General features: G+C 44.2%; 1 protein-coding gene across 4 annotated transcripts in view; it reads left to right on the top strand.

Annotated features, from left to right (window-relative positions):
* Window positions 1–19,749, top strand: part of LOC138983243 (RNA-binding motif, single-stranded-interacting protein 3-like) — a 196,585-nt gene that overhangs the window by 63,214 nt on the left and 113,622 nt on the right. The window contains exon 1 of one of the 4 annotated variants that reach the window (XM_070356672.1): window positions 8,602–9,270. The exons of 2 other annotated variants lie outside the window; for them this stretch is intronic. The gene's annotated coding sequence lies outside the window, so the exon portion shown is untranslated. Of the gene's footprint in view, window positions 1–8,601; window positions 9,271–19,749 lie in introns of those variants that run through there. One more of the 4 variants, XM_070356674.1, reaches the window with a different exon arrangement.

Below are 19,749 nucleotides of genomic sequence, written 5' to 3'. Positions count from 1 at the left end.
ATTCCAAAAACATATAAATATGTTATATTCGGATTAAAAACAAGCTCTGAAAATTAAATATATAAAAATTATTATCAAAATTAAATTGTCCAAATCAATTTAAAAACACTTTCATCTTATTCCTTGTCGGTTCCTGATTCCAAAAACATATAGATATGATATGTTTGGATTAAAAACACGCTCAGAAAGTTAAAACAAAGAGAGGTACAGAAAAGCGTGCTATCCTTCTTAGCGCAACTACTACCCCGCTCTTCTTGTCAATTTCACTGCCTTTGCCATGAGCGGTGGACTGACGATGCTACGAGTATACGGTCTTGCTGAAAAATGGCAGCTACTTGACTAAATATTGTATTTTCGCCTTACGCGACTTGTTATATTTAGTCAAGTTTTGACTAAATATTTTAACATCGAGGGGGAATCGAAACGAGGGTCGTGGTGTATGTGCGTGTGTCTGTGTGTGTGTCTGTGTGTGTGTGTGTGTAGAGCGATTCAGACTAAACTACTGGACCGATCTTTATGAAATTTGACATGAGAGTTCCTGGGTATGAAATCCCCGAACGTTTTTTTCATTTTTTTGATAAATGTCTTTGATGACGTCATATCCGGCTTTTCGTGAAAGTTGAGGCGGCACTGTCACGCCCTCATTTTTCAACCAAATTGGTTGAAATTTTGGTCAAGTAATCTTCGACGAAGCCCGGACTTCGGTATTGCATTTCAGCTTGGTGGCTTAAAAATTAATTAATGACTTTGGTCATTAAAAATCTGAAAATTGTAAAAAAAAATAAAAATTTATAAAACGATCCAAATTTACGTTTATCTTATTCTCCATCATTTGCTGATTCCAAAAACATATAAATATGTTATATTCGGATTAAAAACAAGCTCTGAAAATTAAATATATAAAAATTATTATCAAAATTAAATTGTCCAAATCAATTTAAAAACACTTTCATCTTATTCCTTGTCGGTTCCTGATTCCAAAAACATATAGATATGATATGTTTGGATTAAAAACACGCTCAGAAAGTTAAAACAAAGAGAGGTACAGAAAAGCGTGCTATCCTTCTTAGCGCAACTACTACCCCGCTCTTCTTGTCAATTTCACTGCCTTTGCCATGAGCGGTGGACTGACGATGCTACGAGTATACGGTCTTGCTGAAAAATGGCAGCTACTTGACTAAATATTGTATTTTCGCCTTACGCGACTTGTTATATTTAGTCAAGTTTTGACTAAATATTTTAACATCGAGGGGGAATCGAAACGAGGGTCGTGGTGTATGTGCGTGTGTCTGTGTGTGTGTCTGTGTGTGTGTGTGTGTAGAGCGATTCAGACTAAACTACTGGACCGATCTTTATGAAATTTGACATGAGAGTTCCTGGGTATGAAATCCCCGAACGTTTTTTTCATTTTTTTGATAAATGTCTTTGATGACGTCATATCCGGCTTTTCGTGAAAGTTGAGGCGGCACTGTCACGCCCTCATTTTTCAACCAAATTGGTTGAAATTTTGGTCAAGTAATCTTCGACGAAGCCCGGACTTCGGTATTGCATTTCAGCTTGGTGGCTTAAAAATTAATTAATGACTTTGGTCATTAAAAATCTGAAAATTGTAAAAAAAAATAAAAATTTATAAAACGATCCAAATTTACGTTTATCTTATTCTCCATCATTTGCTGATTCCAAAAACATATAAATATGTTATATTCAGATTAAAAACAAGCTCTGAAAATTAAATATATAAAAATTATTATCAAAATTAAATTGTCCAAATCAATTTAAAAACACTTTCATCTTATTCCTTGTCGGTTCCTGATTCCAAAAACATATAGATATGATATGTTTGGATTAAAAACACGCTCAGAAAGTTAAAACAAAGAGAGGTACAGAAAAGCGTGCTATCCTTCTTAGCGCAACTACTACCCCGCTCTTCTTGTCAATTTCACTGCCTTTGCCATGAGCGGTGGACTGACGATGCTACGAGTATACGGTCTTGCTGAAAAATGGCATTGCGTTCAGTTTCATTCTGTGAGTTCGACAGCTACTTGACTAAATATTGTATTTTCGCCTTACGCGACTTGTTACATTTAGTCAAGTTTTGACTAAATGTTTTAACGCAGAGGGGGGAATCGAGACGAGGGTCATGGTGTATGTGTGTGTGTGTGTCTGTGTGTGTGTGTGTGTAGAGCGGTTCAGACTAAACTACTGGACCGATCTTTATGAAATTTGACATGAGAGTTCCTGGGTATGGTATCCTCACACGTTTTTTTCATTTTTTTGATAAATGTCTTTGATGACGTCATATCCGGCTTTTCGTGAAAGTTGAGGCGGCACTGTCACGCCCTCATTTTTCAACCAAATTGGTTGAAATTTTGGTCAAGTAATCTTCGACGAAGCCCGGACTTCGGTATTGCATTTCAGCTTGGTGGCTCAAAAATTAATTAATGACTTTGGTCATTAAAAATCTGAAAATTGTAAAATAAATATTTTTTTTATAAAACGATCCAAATTTACGTTCATCTTATTCTCCATCATTTGCTGATTCCAAAAACATATAAATATGTTATATTTGGATTAAAAACAAGCTCTGAAAATTAAATATATAAAAATTATTATACAATTTTTTTTTTCGAAATCAATTTAAAAACACTTTCATCTTATTCCTTGTCGGTTCCTGATTCCAAAAACATATAGATATGATATGTTTGGATTAAAAACACGCTCAGAAAGTTAAAACAAAGAGAGGTACAGAAAAGCGTGCTATCCTTCTTAGCGCAACTACTACCCCGCTCTTCTTGTCAATTTCACTGCCTTTGCCATGAGCGGTGGACTGACGATGCTACGAGTATACGGTCTTGCTGAAAAATGGCATTGCGTTCAGTTTCATTCTGTGAGTTCGACAGCTACTTGACTAAATATTGTATTTTCGCCTTACGCGACTTGTTACATTTAGTCAAGTTTTGACTAAATGTTTTAACGCAGAGGGGGGAATCGAGACGAGGGTCATGGTGTATGTGTGTGTGTGTGTCTGTGTGTGTGTGTGTGTAGAGCGGTTCAGACTAAACTACTGGACCGATCTTTATGAAATTTGACATGAGAGTTCCTGGGTATGGTATCCTCACACGTTTTTTTCATTTTTTTGATAAATGTCTTTGATGACGTCATATCCGGCTTTTCGTGAAAGTTGAGGCGGCACTGTCACGCCCTCATTTTTCAACCAAATTGGTTGAAATTTTGGTCAAGTAATCTTCGACGAAGCCCGGACTTCGGTATTGCATTTCAGCTTGGTGGCTCAAAAATTAATTAATGACTTTGGTCATTAAAAATCTGAAAATTGTAAAATAAATATTTTTTTTATAAAACGATCCAAATTTACGTTCATCTTATTCTCCATCATTTGCTGATTCCAAAAACATATAAATATGTTATATTTGGATTAACAACAAGCTCTGAAAATTAAATATATAAAAATTATTATACAATTTTTTTTTTCGAAATCAATTTAAAAACACTTTCATCTTATTCCTTGTCGGTTCCTGATTCCAAAAACATATAGATATGATATGTTTGGATTAAAAACACGCTCAGAAAGTTAAAACGAAGAGAGGTACAGAAAAGCGTGCTATCCTTCTCAGCGCAACTACTACCCCGCTCTTCTTGTCAATTCCACTGGCACTGCCTTTGCCACGGGCGGTGGAGTGACGATGCTACGAGTATATGGTCTTGCTGCGTTGCGTTGCGTTCAGTTTCATTCTGTGAGTTCGACAGCTACTTGACTAAATGTTGTATTTTCGCCTTACGCGACTTGTTAATAGTTTCATTCAGGATCAGTACAACAAAGAGATGTACCAGGGCAGATTTCTGTTTCTTTATTTTTTATATAAAAGGGGGGGGGGGGTTCTAAAGAGCTGAAATGCAATCGCCGTTAGAAATCCGCTTAATTTCTGAACAGAAACCGACTCATGTTGTGACTAATAAACATGAGTTCATGGCGGTGTAAAGCGAACCTTTTCGGTCAAGTCTGTTTCATCAAAGTTTCTAGTTCAGTCTCGACTCCTAATTACCAAGCGACCCTCCAGTGGGCAGTGCAGAACTAATCGCAGACAGTTCATTGTCCGGTGCCATAGGGACAGACTGACCAGTGCACCTTGTGCTAATGAAGACTTGGGATGCAACGAGGGCGACTGTCCGTGTTAATGAGTAATTAAAGAGCGAGTGCGTAGAGGACAATTGGAGAGGGACAGTCGGAGGGTGGAGGGGTCGCGGGTGAGAGGGAAAACTCGGTGCCGAAAACTGATTAAGTCGGCCACAGGTTTACACAAAAGAGAAAAGAAAAAGTGACGAATGGACACATTTTGAAAAAAAGTAAAGTTTGTAAATTGGTGTTATGTTCACAGCTCTCCTGCACCCTGCTGGCTACACACACACACACACACACACACAGACACAGACACACACACACAGACACACACACACACACACGCACACACACGCACACACACACACACACACGTCACACTGACACACACACACTGACACACACACACGCAGACACACACACACGCGTCACACTGACACACACACTAACACATACACACGCAGACACAGACACACACACACACACACACACTCGTATCAGCTCTTCCCAGAAAAGCAACCCCCTCTAATTGGTAGACCTAACATAATCTTTAATTGGCCTTGGGGTTCAAGATAGCCCCGGCGTCGTAAAGAAGCGGTAAATTGTCAGCGGTGGCAGAGGTTTATTTTCCTGCCCATGATGCCAGCGAGTGTGAGGGTTTACATGGGGCACACCACTCCATCCAGTCGGCAGTGAGCGGCAGCGAAAAGAGCATGCACCATACATGTTGCTGCCCTCCTATCCGTAGCTGCTGGCATGGCAGTACAGAGAAGACACAGGCCATGCATGACTCACTTGTAATGGATGAAGAGAGAGAGAGAGAGAGAGAGATGCGGAGGATGGAAGGAATGGGTGGGGGGAGGAGGGTACAGAGGCCTCCACAGGCAATAACGCCCCCGCCTACACCACAGTCATCACCACCACCACCACTACTACACAGCACGGCATGCAACTTGCTAAAGATCCTATGCAGTGAAGTAGTGTAAGGGGGAATAGAAACAGTGAAGCGTTGTATCTAGTTTCCGGGCCTCTTGTGATAGCGCTACCAGGGGAACGAACGCCAAGGCGAAAGACACCTCACACCCCCCCCCCCCCCATTCCACTCATCCTCCCTCCTGTCAGATAACTGCCGACCTGACTCAAAGCACGCTTCACATTGAAATCTCATTAACCGGTCGACCAGGCCGGACACTTTTAGACCAGGGCTAATTGGATACGCTGGTTAAAAACTCACCAAAAAGTCCCGTGTTCCCTCTAGCCGGCTTTTGCTCTGAGTAAAAACACCACGAGGCCTCTCACTGAAGAGTGTCTCAACACCTCCTCTCTGAGTAAACACACCACGAGGCCTCTCGCTGAAGAGTTTCTCAACACCTCCTCTCTGAGTAAACACACCACGAGGCCTCTCGCTGAAGAGTTTCTCAACACCTCCTCTCTGAGTAAACACACCACGAGGCCTCTCACTGAAGAGTTTCTCAACAGCTCCTCTCTGAGTAAACACACCACGAGGCCTCTCACTGAAGAGTTTCTCAACACCTCCTCTCTGAGTAAAAACACCACGAGGCCTCTCACTGAAGAGTGTCTCAACACCTCCTCTCTGAGTAAAAACACCGGTGCACCACGAGGCCTCTCACTGAAGAGTTTCTCAACACCTCCTCTCTGAGTAAAAACACCACGAGGCCTCTCACTGAAGAGTGTCTCAACACCTCCTCTCTGAGTAAAAACACCACGAGGCCTCTCACTGAAGAGTTTCTCAACACCTCCTCTCTGAGTAAAAACACCACGAGGCCTCTCACTGAAGAGTGTCTCAACACCTCCTCTCTGAGTAAAAACACCACGAGGCCTCTCACTGAAGAGTGTCTCAACACCTCTCTGAGTAAAAACACCACGAGGCCTCTCACTGAAGAGTGTCTCAACACCTCCTCTCTGAGTAAAAACACCACGAGGCCTCTCACTGAAGAGTGTCTCAACACCTCCTCTCTGAGTAAAAACACCACGAGGCCTCTCACTGAAGAGTTTCTCAACACCTCCTCTCTGAGTAAAAACACCACGAGGCCTCTCACTGAAGAGTGTCTCAACACCTCCTCTCTGAGTAAAAACACCACGAGGCCTCTCACTGAAGAGTTTCTCAACACCTCCGCGTATCGCTCAGCCCCGGCCGATAATTATAGAAAGATAAAGATAGCTTTTCTATGGCACAGTCTGTGGACGATATGGAAAGATAGCTTTTCTATGGCATAGTCTGTGAGCCGATATCAGGCTCAGAGGCACTGAATGAAGATGGCTTTTTTTATGTCTGTGGGCTGATATCAGCTAAGCAGCTCAGCTCTGAATACAAGCGGGGTGTGTATTTTTGCTGCATGTCAGTGGGTTAGGGACCGGGTGATTGTCTCTCTCCATCACTGATCTCGACTATCGGTCGCATGCCATGAGTGCTGCGTGTTCACAAGCCCCCCTTGCCTGAGTCTGACACAACGGATGCCGAGCCCCACTTGCCCGAGTCTGACACAACGGATGCCGAGCCACACTTGCCCGAGTCTGACACAACGGATGCCGAGCCACACTTTCCCGAGTCTGACACAACGGATGCCGAGCCACACTTTCCCGAGTCTGACACAACGGATGCCGAGCCCCCTTTGCCCGAGTCTGACACAACGGATGCCGAGCCCCACTTGCCCGAGTCTGACACAACGGATGCCGAGCCCCACTTGCCCGAGTCTGACACAACGGATGCCGAGCTCCACTTGCCCGAGTCTGACACAACGGATGCCGAGCCCCACTTGCCCGAGTCTGACACAACGGATGCCGAGCCACACTTGCCCGAGTCTGACACAACGGATGCCGAGCCCCACTTGCCCGAGTCTGACACAACGGATGCCGAGCCACACTTGCCCGAGTCTGACACAACGGATGCCGAGCCCCCCTTGCCCGAGTCTGACACAACGGATGCCGAGCCCCACTTGCCCGAGTCTGACACAACGGATGCCGAGCCCCACTTGCCCGAGTCTGACACAACGGATGCCGAGCCCCACTTGCCCGAGTCTGACACAACAGATGCCGAGCCCCACTTGCCCGAGTCGGACACAACGGATGCCGAGCCCCACTTGCCCGAGTCTGACACAACGGATGCCGAGCCCCACTTGCCCGAGTCTGACACAACGGATGCCGAGCCACACTTGCCCGAGTCTGACACAACGGATGCCGAGCCACACTTGCCCGAGTCTGACACAACGGATGCCGAGCCCCCCTTGCCCGAGTCTGACACAACGGATGCCGAGCCCCACTTGCCCGAGTCTGACACAACGGATGCCGAGCCCGTCTCCAAGAGCAGCATCTGGTTGTCTGAGAGAGATAGGCAGATAGCGTGTCACATTCGTTGTCTGGTCCCGCAATCATCCCTTCTTTCCCTAGCAGCAACAGTCAATCGCCGGGTCATCTCTCCCACCCTCTTTCCCTCCCTTTCTCTGCCTTGCAACGTTTTTTTGTGAATAGCCGAATCGTCCCTCTACCTCCCTCCTTCCCTTGCAACGGTTTTCGTGTGCCACGGAGTTGAGGGCAACGCCTTGACTTAGCACCGAAGAGTGTCTTGTTGTCGTGCCCTAAGCTTCCAGCTGAGTGGTGTGAAGGAGGCTTTAGCTGGCCCAGTGCATGCTTTCTTGCAGTGTGCAGGTTTCGATGCCGGTGACCAAGGAAGACTGAAGATCACAATTATTTTCACCACTGGCAAGCTTGCTGCGTTTGTATTGTACCGTGTCCGTCAGCTTGGTATTTGGTCGTTTGTATAGTGCTGTGTCCGTCAGCTTGGTATTTGGTCGTTTGTATAGTGCCGTGTCCGTCAGCTTGGTATTTGGTCGTTTGTATAGTGCCGTGTCCGTCAGCTTGGTATTTGGTCGTTTGTATAGTGCCGTGTCCGTCAGCTTGGTATTTGGTCGTTTGTATAGTGCCGTGTCCGTCAGCTTGGTATTTGGTCGTTGGTGGTGCCAAGTATGGCAGTGTTACCAGACTGAGTCTCCCTCGGCCCCCTGCACTGAAAGCATTTCTTTATCTTTGTCAGTGTGTGTTGGTTCTTTGCTTCGGTCGACAAGCTTCATCCATCCCTGCTGCTGTGTGTGTGTGTGTGTGTGTGTGTGTGTGTGTGTGTGTGTGTGTGTGTGTGTGTGTGTGTTTAACGGAGTGTGCAGCATCCCGTCACACTGCACTGTGCAAGCATAGATATTCTTTAGTGCAAGTTCAGTCTTTCAAAGCCCTGTGTTCAAGGTGTTGCTGTTTTGTGTTTCGGACAGCAGAGCCAGAGCCGCATGTCGGAACTAAGCACCGTAGTCCCAGTCCGCCTCAGTGTCGCCCGGCCTCCCTCCCTCTCTCCCTCCCCATCACCCCCTCCTCCACTGTAGCGCTAAGTAAAGTTTGATCATGCGTCAACTTTGACACAGTCGTTCATGATTCAGTGCACTTTTTACACACACACCACGCGCCAAGCCAGCTCAGTCTCTACTAGAGAGCCACACCGGCCCGTCCCGCCATCGCATGCACGACTCGCTGTTGCTGCTGCTGCTGCTGTGTTGTGCTGTGCTGCTGTCGGTTATTGCTACACTTTATTCACCCCTTCCTCTCCTTCCTTCACTAGCTTTCCGTCGTCCTCCGGGCGCGCACAGACTTGGATTCCACACACTTGTCGGCTTGCTTGGAGTCAACTTTGCTGTGTAGTAATCCTCCTCCTTCCTTCTTCTTCTTCGTCATCGTCGTTGTTGAACTTGTGAAAAGTGTTGCAATTTGTTGGCGACTGAGCGCCGCTGTGGAAGCATTGCTCATCAAGTGCCTTATTCCGTTGGACTGCTCTGTAACTACTCCCTCTCTGTGCTGTGAATTAGACAGCGGTGCTCGCGAAATACGGTCAAAGGATTCAAAACGGTCCTGATCCTGCGCAGCTTATACTAGTCTCTGACGCTGTGGTCCCACTTTGGTGCTGTTGCTCCTGAGTTCACGCGGAAAGGATTCGAACCTTCTACCAGTACCGGACACGGTGTGAAGCCACGGAGCGTGACCTGAGAACAGTGACCGCCGGTTGTTTCCCCACCACCTCCACCTCCTCCGTCCCTCCCAGCCTTCCACCTGTTGCCCGTGCCACCATTCTTGCCACGGTAAAAATCCGCTTTGTCTTTTGTTTGCTGCTCATTTGATGCACGTGAAACAATGTGTTTTTGTTGCTGCCGTGAGTTGTGTGGCCATGTTTGTTTGTCCGTTGTACATTTTCCACTTCGTTTTGGTAACACGTGCACGGCTGACAGTGACAGAGTGGAGGGCTACAAATCGAAGGGCTAGGGGGTTTGCTTCACGCAAGGACGTTGTCCAAATTATTTTGTCAAGACTATTTAGATTCTCTCTTTCGTTTCTTTCGTTTGTGTTAGTTATTGTCTTGCTGCATGCAGGATTGAAAGAGTAGTTCGGACATATAAACCAACACTTCGTTATTAATCAACACACAAAAGGCATTTAGCAAACTATTCAGATGCCACTGCACACTTTTACAGATGTAGCTCAGTTCGTAGCGCGCTGGATTTGTATTCAGTTGGCCGCTGTCAGCGTGAGTTCGATCCCAGGTTCGGCGGAAATTTATTTCAGAGTCAACTTTGTGTGCAGACTCTCTTCGGTGTCCGAACCCTCCCCCCGTGTACACTACATTGGGTGTGCACGTTAAAGATCCCACGATTGACAAAAGGGTCTTTCCTGGCAAAATTGCTTAGGCACAGTTAATAATTGTCTGCAGAATCTTCACCTTGATGAAGGCGGCAGTCTAAAGAAAGAAGAAGAAGTCCAGTTTGCTATATTTTGAGAGAAAAAGCTTATTCTATTTAATACTGACAATTGAAAAGGACGTGGATTACATTGTTGCTATCATGTCTGCAATACCGTAGCCGCTGCGCACAAATATGTTGTTCCGCTTAACATTGTTATAGGACAGCGATTTGTCCAATAAACAGAACAGTTTGAAAGCAATGCCAGGATTGAGCCATCAATTATTAAAAGCCGCTAACAAGTTGCTCATTCGCTTGCCATCAATCAAAACGCGCCCTCGCACGCAACACCGCCGTTTAAAACCGAGCCATGCTCAAGAAATCCGAAACAGACGGGGCTGATTATGTAAGGAGGGGGGGGGGAAGTGCCAGTGATTGGAAAGCCCGGTTGGATTGAACAAGTAAACACTCAGGCCAGCATGTGTGCCGGGGGAAGTTGGAGGAAGTTGCCGTCAGAGCTTCAAGCCTTTCTCCGTCCCCTTGTTGTCTTGTGTGTGTTGACTGTATTCTCAACCCCTCCTCTTCCATCTCTTTAGGGCCCTCGGCGATGCCTCCACAAATGTGTAATGGATGCTGTGGAGCTACAAAACAGTCTCCTTCTGTCCCTGAAATCGATGATTCCTGATTTCTTTTGGCACCCACATTGGCTGTGAGCGGGAGGGAAAGCTCGCTGACCTTAATTGGCGTAATGAGGCCACGTGCCTGTATCGTGTGTCTGTCTCCCTATTGGGAAGTTTTTTTTACTCCCCCCCCCCCCACACACACACCCCCACCCCTTCTCCCTTCAATCGACGGTCTGCCCCTCTCTCTCTAACGCTCTCACACACACACACACACACACACACTATCACAATGTTAGTCATGCGATAAACGAGATGGGTGGAGCGCAAGCTCCAGATTCACGGTGACTCTGCATGTTGTTACAGGGTTTGCAACGCTGTCATCATTGACATGAACTTTTACCCCCCCCCCCCCCCTTTCTCTGTTTCTCTGTCTTTGTCCTCACGTCAAAAAGTCTGTCTTTCTCTCACTCTGTCCTTTCTCTCACTCTATTCCTCTGTCTGTCTCTTTTTCTCTCTCCATCCCCTCCCTCCCTCTCTCTCTCTGCCCCCCCCCTCTCTCTCTGTCTTCCTCTCTTTCTCTTTGTATCTGTCTCTGTCTCTGTCTCTCTCTCTCTTTTTCTCTCTCTCTCTCTCTCTTTTTCTCTCTCTCTCTCTCTCTCTCTCTCTCTGTCTCTGTCTCTGTCTCTCTCTCTCTCTTTTTCTCTCTCTCTCTCTCTGTGCATCAGACAGTCAGGGGTTTCTGTGTGTCGAACGGTTGAGGACAAAGGGTAACTGCTGTGTTTATAGCAGACTAGCAACATACAATTCACCGATAAAGCTTGTACCACAGCCAACAGGCATAAAACAACGGAACTTGTCCCAGCCACGCCTCAAGTTAGCCCCATTTCCTCCATTCCTACTGATTTAGGTCACACAGGCTGAAGTCGTTTAGACGTGATTTCTAGGCCGTGGAGTTGTGGCGACAGAAAGTCTCTGGTCACCGCTGGTTTTCATGCACAGCCGTGCTAAAACCGTCAGTCCCGTGAAACGAAAAGTCTCATGAAAAAGCTCCCACTCGTTCAGGGGACGACCTTTTTATGATTCTTGTTATATTGTTTTAAGAAGGTCCCCCTTGCTGATACAGACAAAGATATTCTTCTGCTACCAGTAGCATAGTTATTTTTGATAAAGTCGCCTACTTTCGCAGCATTGTTAGTGCATTTATTCCCCCCTCTGCTTCTTTACCTCTGTAAACTTGTAGAGCTAGTTATTTTTCGATAATGACCCAGCAACCAAACAAATAACGAGCCAGCAACAGCCTGAATCCTCGATAGTGCAATGGGTTGAGAAGCTGTTCTGTTTTGGTACTACTTTTGCGACTGAAAAGTTCCGAACGCTCTATACGTACGAAATATACATCTCTGGAGCAAACAATACACACATACCGCATTTAAATTAACAACTACAGGCCTGAACACATGAATCTCCATATAAAATCCATGAGTTAGGTTGTTTTCTGAATCTAGATCTGCCGTGCACACACCGTTCATCACAAGCAAATTCCCAAGGCAAGTAACTCATACTCTTGCCGACAAGAGTAGTTCCCCTTCTTTTAACGCAGTTTCTTCGACAACACTGATTGCAATCCGACGGTCAGTTTTCAACAATATTTCATTTTATAAACAGATCACACGCAACCAAATGCACACATCTCATCAATTTAAACAACATAAAGCGGTTTCATACACTATTTCCCCAGAAAACTGAACTTCATACAGTAATTAACGTTGGAACACGGGTGCAAAAGTTCGTCTGCTAGTCCCATTTGACGAAAGAACATTATCCTGAACTATACTAAAACATAAACAGAACACACAATATCTGCCTTTACCGCCACAGCAGAATAACAGCATATCTGTGTACTTGATTTTAGTCTAAAACAGGGAAACTGACAAGAAGTGTTAACAGAATGGAATGATTTGCACGGAACTATACAACCGCGCATTAATCGATCGCCTGCGCAGGTTGACTGGTTGAGTGATTCGGATTCGATCAAACTTTCGCACAAAAACTCCTGTTTTCTTTGAATAACTGAAGAAAGGAGGAATAAAGAGGTTACACACCTCGTCTCAGTGATTATTAAAAATAATGGTCTCAGTTCGCGGTCATGAAAAAGCTCGCTGAAGCTCGCATTTTTCATGATCCGCCAACTTCGACCATTATTTTTAATAATCACTGAGACTCGGCATGTAACCTCTACAGAATGTCTGCTACTTTTCAGTGAAATGGGACAGTCTTGGTTTTCAAATTCGAGCGTGTGTTTTAAGTCTTTCCACTTCAGTGCACTTCTGTGTGAGAAATCTTGTTAAATGACGGACTTGTAAACTTGGACATTCTCTTGGACATTCTGGGTGTCATCGCCCCTGTCAATTCATCGACTGGCTCGCAATATTCCAGCATCAAAACCCATCACGAAACAGCAACACATTATTGATGATTCATTGCTGGTGGTTCAAACGTGATCCAAACGTATCTGCGAAGTTACGTGGGTGGCAGATGGTAGCCGGGGGGGGGGGGGGGGGGGGGTAAGAAGGGGGAGGGAGTATTCATGACCTGCTGTCCCAGGTATACAGATCGGACGAGTGGTACAATGTCATTGTACTTCCATCCAGTCGATGTGCTCTTACAGCCGCCTATTTCGGTGTGTTGGTGTTATACAAAATTAGGCTAATGAGAATTGATTGGCTTGAAGTAATGTCTGCACGAGAAACACTCCATTCTGTTCGACAACCCTTTTGAGGGCTTTTTCATCAGAGCTGCACGCTATTGCGCTATAATTTGACATTGTGTGTTTGTTTTATCGTGGTTGAATGAACAGGACGCTCCATAGCTCTTTGGAGGAGTGTGTGAGTGTTTTGCGTAGGTTGTTTTTTTTGCGTGTGTGTGTTCGTGCGCGTGTGTGTGTGTGTAAGCGTGTGTGTGTACGTGCGTGCGTGCGTGTGCGTTTGTTTAACGGTACGTTTAAGAAAAGTAAGACTATTAGAGCGTAACACTACAGTATATTATTGAAGCCATTCTTCCTTTAAATTCTGTCTATTATTTTGCTCATTCGACATTGCGACAACCTTAGTACCGCAAAGTGACCCGAAACAAAAGTGCTTTCTTTATTTGGTGTTTAACGTCGTTTTCAAACACGAAGGTTATATCGCGACGGGACAAAAGTGCTGTGTTCACCAAGAGAACGCTTTGTCAAAACTTGGTGAATGTGGATAGATATCTTTGGTCAGAATGCCGTGGAGAGCGTTGTTGATCCGCATCGCAAAAAGAGCTTTGTGCAGCAACATAACTGAGTGAATGCGGATATATATATTTGGTCAGAATGCTGTGGAGAGCTTTGTGGATCCGCATCGCAAAAAGTGTTTTGTGCAGCAACAGAACACTTTGTCAAAGCTGAGTGAATGCGGATGGGTATCTTTGGTCAGAGTGCTGTGGTTGGGTAAAACGGGGAGAGCTTTCTTGATCCGCATCCTAAAACTGAAGTGCTTGGTGCAGCAACGTAACACTTTGACAAAGCTGAGTGAATGCGGGTGGGTATCTTTGGCCAGAGTGCTGTGGTTGGGTAAAACGGGGAGAGCTTTCTTGATGACTGTGTAGGTTTAGACATTGCTCTGTGTGTAGGTTTTAGACATTGCTCTGTGTGTAGGTTGAGACATTGCTCTGTGTGTAGGTTTAGACATTGCTCTGTGTGTAGGTTTAGACATTGCTCTGTGTGTAGGTTGAGACATTTCTGTGGGGACTTATCTAAACGCTGATCTGTATGTGAACAGCTCAGATCATGGGTCAATAAAGTGTTACACAGATGGTCAAAATTAAAGTACAAGATATTGCACTGGAAGTGGTACTACACTGTTGCTTAGTGTCTGTATGAAACTACAAGGTGAAAATAGAAAAAGAAAAACACGATTCTTGACTTTGATGGGCTTTTTCTGCTCGTAAACACACATTCTTCTACTCATCACAGCATGCCCCATTATTGAGTTTAAAACACCAATTAAATTTGTTTTGAATAAAACTCACAATTTTACAATAAGAATTTAGAGACCTGAATCAATTAGGTATATCATACTTAGTTTGACTTTTGCAAAACTAAGTAATTACACATTTAATTGAATCAGTCAGACAGACGGAGACATAGAGAGACAGACAGAGGGCAAACACAAATCTGAGAAAGAAACCCCTTTAAAAATGTTACCATGTTTGAAATGAAACATCGCAAGGTGAAGCCATAATTCATCACCTTTCAGTATGACGTCATGAGCGTGTTCCACACTTGAAATGACGTGCTTTTGGAGCTTGGAAGTATAATTTCCATTCAACGATCCGAGTTTGTTAAGTTTGAGCATATTTTCAACGTCAAACACCATGAAACTATATATATTTGGAATCAGAAAATGATAAGGAATAGATAGAAGTTGTTTTTAAGTGTCTTTTTTCATAAATAAAGATAGTGGTTATTTATCGGTTTTCTTCATTTTTAAGCATAATTATCAATACAAAACAACAAAACTATATAGTTTTAGATACAGGACGCAATAGGGAATACACCAATATAAATTTTCTGTTTCAAATATTAGTTTTTAAAAATGTAAAAAAATGACATATTTCGAACAAACATTTCAATAACAAAACTTTAAGTGACCAAGCTGAAATGCAATCCCATAATCCGGCCAAGATCTGAGATTGTGTGATAAGAAATTCGATCAAATTGATGAAAAACTGTAACTGTGAAAGTGCTGCCTCGACCTTTTGGCAAACGATAAAATATGACGTCATCAAACTGTCCTATCAATAAACGGAAAAAACCTTCTATGAGAAAATCCAATCAAAAATATCCATATCAAATTTCATAAAGATCCACTCAGTATATTATGAGATATGATCTGCAGTGTGAAAAAAAACAATCTCACGCCCATAACGCAACTTATTTGGTCGTGTTCTGCCGATACTATAATGTTTTTCTTTCCTAAAACACACTATAATAGTAGCCCTTCCCAATGTCTATGCTAAAACTGACTTGTCTGTGTTGTCAATGATTTTGCAACAGTGTGAGAACAAAAAGTTTAACAAATCTCACGCCCATAACGTTGTGACACAAAAACTCATTTGGTCGTGTTCTGCCGATACTATAATGTTTTTCTTTCTTAAAACACACTATAATAGTAGCCCTTCCCAAATGCAATGCTAAAAATGACTGGTCTGTGTTGTCAATGATTTTCTGCGAGAATGCGATCTATCTGTTTGTCGCAAAGACCGTGTGACACGAAAGTTATGAGCGGAAGACAAATCTGCTGAGTGCAATTACGTTTCAGAAGATAGTTGGTTAAAACAGTTTATCACTCAGACACGCAAAGGAACACTATAACTTTATTATTCAGGCCATATATTTGCTTTCCTTTGTCATGTATGAAAGCACTGGCCTTGGTTGAAGAAAGTGACCTGACGCTGTGCAACAAATGTGTCGCCATTTTCCGCCGTGTTTTGTAAATAAAACGTGTTTACTACCCACACATAAAAAACGATGCTGTTGGTTCTTTTTATTTTCTTATTGTTTGATTCATGCTTAGCAGTTTAGTATGCTTTGTTTTCTTCTCAATTCAATGGATGGCTATAAAATAAGCATTTAAATGTGAAGGTGTTAACATTACCCATGATCTGAGCTGTTCACGTATACAGCACGGGCTAGAGAAGAGAGAGGAAGAGAGAACGGCAGAGCACCAAGCAGACTTTGACGTTGTATGTTTGTCCTGTGTGATGCTAGGGCTGAGATGTATCATTTCCTCCCGGTGTAACACGAGAAAATTACTCCACGAGATTTTTTACTCCGGAGTAAAAATTTCGTACGAAAATGTTACTCCCTTTACGAAAAAAGCACTCCCCCATTACACGAGAAAATTACTCCCCACGACAGGTGAGTTCCGAGTTTACATTTCGTACACAAATGTTACTCCCCTGACGAATAAAAAACGAATAAATTACTTCACCCTAACACGAGCAATTTAACTTCCCATGCCAGGTGTACGAAATTTATACTCCCTTGTCCCCTATTAGTCTTGGTGGTGGAAGGGGTGGAGGGAGGGTAGCGCGACATTCGTTTGCGCGAGATCACATATTGGCATTATCCCTTCGCCCGCATCCCATTTTCGCGTACGAGATTTTTACTGGAAGTAAAAAAAAAAATGGGGAGTACAAATTTCGTGGAGGGAGTAATTTTTTCGTGCCTTGGGGAGTTCTTTTCTCGTACGAAAAATTTACTCGGAGTAGAAATTTCGTACGAAATGTTTACTCCGGGGTAAATTTTTCGTGGAGTAAAATTTCGTGTTACACCGGGTTTCTCTTCCTCTCTAGTTGTCACTGTCACTGCTGACTGTTTCTGACTAGGTTTTTTTTTTAGTGTGTAGATGTGTGTGTAGGCGTGTTGCACGCGTGTGCGTGTGTGTGGGGGAGGGTGTGGTTTGTGTGTGGGGGAGGTGTGTGTGTGTGTGTGTGTGTGTGTGTGTGTGTGTGTGCGAGATAGATAGAATGAGAAATAGAGAGAAACAGACAGACAGAGACAGAGACAAATTGATGAGTAACGGAATGATGTTAAAAGGTTACCAACCTAGGGATCTCTAGTTTTTCAAAGGATGGTACTTTCCAGTTTTATCAGCATAACAAATACGTCCGGTACAGTGCATGTAATGCATGTGGATGCCCCTAAACACTCCTCAAGGCGAGAGCCGCAACACATTAATTAACGCCGTGTTGCGCAATATTCTTGTAACAATGGCTACGGCTGAATTATTCGCTTACCTTTCAACGAGAAACATTACGTACCTCTCCCTCCCCCCCCTTTCAACCCATGTTCACCTCGGTGTGTATACAGAAGAACCCCCCTTTTAAGACCTCCAACTATCTGAGAAAATCGGGTCTTAAAAAGGAGGGAGTCTTAAAATGGGGGTAAATTTACAGAGGTTATGAACACAAAGTCTGCAAAAACAAGGTCTTACAAGGAAGGAAGTCTTAAATTGGGAGGGGGGGTCTTAAAAGGTGGGTTCTACTGTACTTTTGTCTTCGTCCTCCGGCTTTACAGAGCTGTTCCCACCTTCAGGTAATCGCGGTTTAAAGCGAGCAGGTAGCATGCAAATACGAGGTAAGCAAGTTCACTGGAGCCGAAGAGAGCTTGGAGAGCGGGGGAGAGAAAAAGGTGCGAAACTTGACGATGTTGATGAGCTTGCCATGCCTCCACACATGAAGGATTGCATATTGGATGGGGGAGGGGGGGGGGGGGTAGCGAAAAGGGTGAGGGGGTTATAGGGAAGAAGGAGGAAGATAGGAGCTAGAAGATGGAATTATGATGAATTAAGGAGTCAAGGGGGGGGGGGGGGGCGTTAGGAGGATACTTGCATGGGCAAAAAGATGGCATGGGATGGCAGGAGGTTACCCCCATGTTGTAACGTATGGCAACAGCTGACAACGTTCGTCAGGAGATAGGAGCTTGACAGTGAGCGTGCAACAAGTTGAATCTGGATAGTTTGTGGCGGATTTTATCTCACCCCCCCCCCCCCCCACCCCCCTCACCTTTTTTTGAATATGTTTTTTTTTCTATCTCATCCAGGTTTGTGTGGAGTTTGCAATCTTCGCCGTGATTTTTGTTCGTCTTGAAAAACAGGTTCTGGCCCTGTGTCAAAGCTGGATGGTGTTAAATCGAGTTTTATTTTGAATTTCAACGTAAAGATCTTTACTGCTGTCATTGTTTATGCAGAGATGGCTTCGTGTTTTGATTGCGTATAGAAGGGATGGGAGGAACATTAGCGCAACACAGACAGACACACAGATAGACAGTCAGCGTGCAGACCATTTCCTGCAAACGACTTTCATTAAAAAACAAAATACAGTACTTTTTTCACGCAAAGAAACAAGAAAAAGATGTATTTCCTACTTTGCTTACCCTTCTTTGGCATTGTAAAGATCATAATTATCCAACTTTCTGCGTGTACTGTTTAAAAAAAAAAGAAGGAGAAGGAGAGAAAAGAAGCGCGTCGTTTCTGGGTCCCTCCCACTTGTTGCTGCCATAGCTAACCCGGGGAGGTGATGACAGACCCAACTCTCGTTTCCGCTACCAGACACTGCACGCTACAACAGCCGCCTAGCTTGCTTTATTGGGTTAGGCGTTCTTTGACCTACAAAAAAAAGTGTGCTTTTTTATTGCTGACATATTCTATTAACCTTGCGTGAAAAGAAAGGTGCAGTTCGACCCAGAGAGTTTGTTTTTCATGCTAAAATTGACTTTGCCTGTAGTTGAAAAATGTGTTTGCTGCTTGGCAATTGCGGTTTCTATTGGTTACATTTGCCACAAGCCATTGTGTCCCTATAAAGGGTTTCACTGGGTGCAAATAAAGAATTGTTTCGTATTACACACATAATGTCCTTTGTATATGAACACTAATTTCTTTATACGCACACACACAAAATTCGTTACCCCGGATATTCTTGAAGATGTGTGTGTGACCTCTGACCTGGAATACCTTTTTTTCTGATGAATTTCTTTCCAGTACAAATGTGACAGGGGAGGCTACCGCTCCTTTCACAGCAGACTCTGCACCCGAGTTGTTGGCCTTTAAGTCAACACCTCTGGATTGTGGAACTCTGTTTGTGACTCGGTTACACAAATAAAGTGATTTTAACCTTTATAAAAAAAAACTTGTTCATTGAGTGTGCTGTGGTAATAAGCATTGCAGACGCCTAATTGCAGCCAGACATTATCAGCATAGCGTCACGCTGTGCAGTCAGTCTCGACATAGCACTGACTGAACTGGCGCATTGAATGCAACATGCATTTGTAATCAGTCATGTAGGAAACCTGTAGCCCACATAATGTGTGTGCAAGACTCGGCGATCAAACTAGAAATGATAGGAGATGAAGCAAATAGATGAAGCGTGACGACGGTGGTTACATCATGCCAGGTAGAGAGATTGACCCGTGGAGTCCCGTTTCGGTCCAGTTTATGATCCCCCAAAGCCACCGAGCTCCGATTTGGCCATCTTTGAAACGACCACATCTATGGGTGTGTGAATGTGCAACATGGTGCATTCTCCTGTCCTCGGTAGCTCCCTCCTCGTCAGTGTTAACGACCAGACGTTGGCGGATGCTTTGAAGAAAAACTCTTTTCCTGTAGCTGCAGTCGCAACGCGCCGCCTTTGAAATAATGTAATCGCCACTTGCAGCTCCCAGGTAATAATTTCT

Source organism: Littorina saxatilis, linkage group LG12 (assembly GCF_037325665.1).
Source record: "Littorina saxatilis isolate snail1 linkage group LG12, US_GU_Lsax_2.0, whole genome shotgun sequence".
NCBI classification, from domain to species: Eukaryota; Metazoa; Mollusca; class Gastropoda; order Littorinimorpha; family Littorinidae; genus Littorina; species Littorina saxatilis.
Note: the sequence above shows the minus strand (reverse complement) of the source record. Positions and strands in the feature narration are given on the sequence as shown.